We start from the raw sequence: 5,000 nt of genomic DNA, 5'->3' as shown, positions 1-5,000 counted from the left end.
CGAGGTCCTATTCCATTATTCCATGCACACAGTATTCAGGCGGGCTTGCCTGCTTTAAGCACTCTAATTTGTTCAAAGTAAACGTGCCGGCCCACCGAGACACTCACTCAAGAGCACCCTGGTAGGATTGCAACGGGGTCCGCCTCGGGACGCACGAGCACGCACGAGGCGCGTCGCACGCCTTCAGCTCGCCCCACCGGCAGGACGTCCCACGATACATGCCAGTTAAACACCGACGGGCGGTGAACCAACAGCGTGGGACACAAATCCAACTACGAGCTTTTTAACCGCAACAACTTTAATATACGCTATTGGAGCTGGAATTACCGCGGCTGCTGGCACCAGACTTGCCCTCCAATAGATACTCGTTAAAGGATTTAAAGTGTACTCATTCCGATTACGGGGCCTCGGATGAGTCCCGTATCGTTATTTTTCGTCACTACCTCCCCGTGCCGGGAGTGGGTAATTTGCGCGCCTGCTGCCTTCCTTGGATGTGGTAGCCGTTTCTCAGGCTCCCTCTCCGGAATCGAACCCTGATTCCCCGTTACCCGTTACAACCATGGTAGGCGCAGAACCTACCATCGACAGTTGATAAGGCAGACATTTGAAAGATGCGTCGCCGGTACGAGGACCGTGCGATCAGCCCAAAGTTATTCAGAGTCACCAAGGCAAACGGACCGGACGAGCCGACCGATTGGTTTTGATCTAATAAAAGCGTCCCTTCCATCTCTGGTCGGGACTCTGTTTGCATGTATTAGCTCTAGAATTACCACAGTTATCCAAGTAACGTGGGTACGATCTAAGGAACCATAACTGATTTAATGAGCCATTCGCGGTTTCACCTTAATGCGGCTTGTACTGAGACATGCATGGCTTAATCTTTGAGACAAGCATATGACTACTGGCAGGATCAACCAGGGAGCTGCGTCAACTAGAGCTGAGCAGCCGGCCGCCCGGGAGTGTGTCCCGGGGGCCCGCGCGAACACGCAAGCGTCCGCTCAATTATTCTGCAAACAGGAGGAGGCTGAGCTCCCCTGCACAATACACCTCGAAACCCTCTCAGGTCCCGGCGGCGCGCAGCGCCGTCCTAAGTACTTGGTCGGGTTCGAGAGAGGCGCAATCGCCCGGAGTTTGGCGAGTAGACGCTTTAGGTGCGACCACCCGTGCTCCCAACTGAGCTTGCCGCTGCCGACAGAGGCCCGGGAGCGTGCTGTCGTGGCATTGCCGGCGGGAGACAACACGCGCCACCTACGGTGGCCGGCAGCTCCAACGCCAGCGCCACAGAAGGACAAAAGCCCCACTTGGGTGCCGAAGCGAACGCGCCAACACGTCCGCACAGCTGCGATACAAACCACCTGCGAGAACCGCAGAGGCGACCGAGCAGCAGACGGCGTCGCGGCGCCGAGCGCCGGGCGGCGGCGCATCCTCAGCGCACACAGTCCTCAATCGGACCAGCACACTGCAGATGTCCACCGCGCTTCGCACCGGGCCCGCGAGGACCTACTTTGGCCGCACGGCGCCGCGTGCAGGGTGCGCCGGCGCGCAGCTGCGCCGCCTGCCGCCTCCGTCGGCCGGCGCGCCTGCCACTGGCCGCCCCCACCAGCCGGCTGTAGCGCGTGCGCCCACGCACCGCGCGGCCAGCACGCCGGGAGGCCCCCCCTCACCGGCCGGGGACGGTCCCACCCAGCCACCGCCGCGTATCGCTTCACACCCACATGCCATTCACGTTCGTGGGCATGGTGGGTATCGCTGAAACAACCGGTTGGTAGCTCAACCGATCGTCGCCATCACTGATTCACCTCTAGCGAGAACAACCGCACCACAACGGTTTACCAGTTGTTCATTTGCGTAACGTCACCAGCAAACGTAGACGTCCATCGCCATTTGCAAATTCAACGATTGTTGCATGCCTGTGTCAGGTGTCACGACACACTATGTCTGCCCACATACACGCAACAACATGTGCACGCTTCGCGAACACGTGGAAGGTGGCCCCCGTACGTATGCGATGTCCATTGCGCGAACGACTGTCAACCGGCCTCTGTCGCATGTCGCAGATGTGGAACGCAGTGCACCATGCTATCACGGTGAGTGAGAAGAGACGACTACGTCTGACAACACGCGCCACTACATCAACAGACGGCTCATGCTGATCGCCATCCACGGCATACCATACTGCAATCCAGCTCTTATAGGGAGACGACACGTAGCTGAGTGCACAATATTTGGACCGTATGGTTCGCCGTTGTTGGCGCAGTCGTGGTACGGTCACACATGTACCACGATGTATCATTCAGTACATGAGGACCAATGTGCAGTACAGTGTGTGATTTGGACGTACAACATCAGCGGACAGTTGACACAAGCCGTACCACAACGTAGGCTGTGCTTCGCCATGCGAATGCCAATGAACAACTGCGAAGGGCATTGAGCATGTACGTCCTGCTGCCATCCGCATTACAGTGTATAGCTGCAAGGTGTTTAACATGAAGCGATACTCTGGGGACCGGGCAGTGCGGGTAGCAAACTATATTGCGGGGGTTGCAGTTAGGCAACACTACACTAATTTAACGCGTCGTATGACAATTACAGAGCAGGTTAAGGCCCAACGTGTGTTGGGTTAAGGCCCAACGTGTGTTGGGTTAAGGCCCAACGTGTGTTGGGTTAAGGCCCAACGTGTGTTGGGTTAAGGCCCAACGTGTGTTGGGTTAAGGCCCAACGTGTGTTGGGTTAAGGCCCAACGTGTGTTGGGTTAAGGCCCAACGTGTGTTGGGTTAAGGCCCAACGTGTGTTGGGTTAAGGCCCAACGTGTGTTGGGTTAAGGCCCAACGTGTGTTGGGTTAAGGCCCAACGTGTGTTGGGTTAAGGCCCAACGTGTGTTGGGTTAAGGCCCAACGTGTGTTGGGTTAAGGCCCAACGTGTGTTGGGTTAAGGCCCAACGTGTGTTGGGTTAAGGCCCAACGTGTGTTGGGTTAAGGCCCAACGTGTGTTGGGTTAAGGCCCAACGTGTGTTGGGTTAAGGCCCAACGTGTGTTGGGTTAAGGCCCAACGTGTGTTGGGTTAAGGCCCAACGTGTGTTGGGTTAAGGCCCAACGCGGGTTGGGTTAAGGCCCAACGCGGGTTGGGTTAAGGCGCAACGCGGGTTAGGTTAAGGCGCAACGCGGGTTAGGTTAAGGCGCAACGCGGGTTAGGTTAAGGCGCAACGCGGGTTAGGTTAAGGCGCAACGCGGGTTAGGTTAAGGCGCAACGCGGGTTAGGTTAAGGCGCAACGCGGGTTAGGTTAAGGCGCAACGCGGGTTACGTTAAGGCGCAACGCGGGTTACGTTAAGGCGCAACGCGGGTTACGTTAAGGCGCAACGCGGGTTACGTTAAGGCGCAATATAGGTTAGGTTAAGGCGCAATATAGGTTAGGTTAAGGCGCAATATAGGTTAGGTTAAGGCGCAATACGGGTTAGGTTAAGGCGCAATACGGGTTAGGTTAAGGCGCAATACGGGTTAGGTTAAGGCGCAATACGGGTTAGGTTAAGGCACAATACGGGTTAGGTTAAGGCACAATACGGGTTAGGTTAAGGCACAATACGGGTTAGGTTAAGGCACAATACGGGTTAGGTTAAGGCACAATACGGGTTAGGTTAAGGCACAATACGGGTTAGGTTAAGGCACAATACGGGTTAGGTTAAGGCACAATACGGGTTAGGTTAAGGCACAATACGGGTTAGGTTAAGGCACAATACGGGTTAGGTTAAGGCACAATACGGGTTAGGTTAAGGCACAATACGGGTTAGGTTAAGGCACAATACGGGTTAGGTTAAGGCACAATACGGGTTAGGTTAAGGTACAATACGGGTTAGGTTAAGGTACAATACGGGTTAGGTTAAGGTACAATACGGGTTAGGTTAAGGTACAATACGGGTTAGGTTAAGGTACAATACGGGTTAGGTTAAGGTACAATACGGGTTAGGTTAAGGTACAATACGGGTTAGGTTAAGGTACACATTGTTGTAAGGAAAGGTGTTTTGGGGGGGGGGGGGGGCCGGTTTGTTGATTGTGATTATCGTAAGTAAATGACTGCGGCATCATCTGATTTGCCACGTCAGGGTGCACCTTTGGCTCATAACAGGCGGCGCTCTGATTCCATGCTTGTGGCAGACCTGTGTCTTTCATTCCTGCCATTGTTTGTGTGGTGTGACAGGAGGCAGTATTGTGATGTTGGGTGCACCCCTGTGTAGGACATGTGTGGGTGTTGGTGGCTTAGCTGAGCAATGGTGGTTGTCGGAAGGGTGAGATATTCTGTTTTGTGAGTGGACCTCCCGGTCTGGTTATGATAGTGTGGATTGTCTAATGTGGCAGAGAGGATGCACTGGGTGTTGTTCCATGCTGGTGCTTACATATTGTCTGTGTGCCTGTTACAGGCAGAGAGTAGTGCGTGATAAGAGTGTCTGGCTGACGTGTGATTGTGAGCAGAGTCTTTCAGCATGTATACGGACAGTTGTATACATTATCTGTATTCTGATGGCTCTATCTATTACTAATCAGCGCCGTGTATACGTTTAATCCGGTTCCAGTCGAAACTATTGTATCTCTGTACATTAGTGACACGGCGAGCCCGCTATGTAGTTACTCGTCTCGGCAGCTTCCACCGGTGTATCGCAAATGATTATAAGGAATCAGTCTAGTCGTCAATACCGATAGTGTGACGTCACATGTCTGGGGTGGGGGACGCTGCGCCCTTCCGGTGGGTCATGGCCTAGGAAGACTCTTCCCACGCAGGGGGGCTTGGACTGTCATTGACTCTTCCGAGTAATATACTTGCCGTACGTTTTTGCGACTGCGAGTGCAACGCTCACCGGTACCGACATGGATGGAGCGCCTCCTAGCTGCCGCTGAGCATCTGCATTCGTACAGAGAGCAACGCGATCGCGTCTGTAGCTCGTACGTGGTACAGCTCGCAGCTCATGTATATGGACAGCGGGAATGTCGCATATTGGACATAACTCTTC

At 54.4% G+C, this 5,000-nt stretch overlaps 1 non-coding gene across 1 annotated transcript in view; it reads right to left on the bottom strand.

Annotated features, from left to right (window-relative positions):
• LOC124580755 overlaps positions 1 to 921 on the bottom strand; it is a 1,910-nt gene extending 989 nt beyond the window's left edge. Inside the window, exon 1 of the ribosomal RNA XR_006973292.1 lies at positions 1 to 921. This exon is cut by the window's left edge and continues 989 nt beyond it. This is a non-coding gene — a ribosomal RNA (small subunit ribosomal RNA).
• Positions 922 to 5,000: the final 4,079 nt, after the last annotated feature.

The sequence above is a fragment of the Schistocerca americana genome, unplaced genomic scaffold, assembly GCF_021461395.2.
Source record: "Schistocerca americana isolate TAMUIC-IGC-003095 unplaced genomic scaffold, iqSchAmer2.1 HiC_scaffold_351, whole genome shotgun sequence".
Lineage (NCBI taxonomy): Eukaryota > Metazoa > Arthropoda > Insecta > Orthoptera > Acrididae > Schistocerca > Schistocerca americana.
This window is presented reverse-complemented; position numbering and strand designations above follow the sequence as displayed.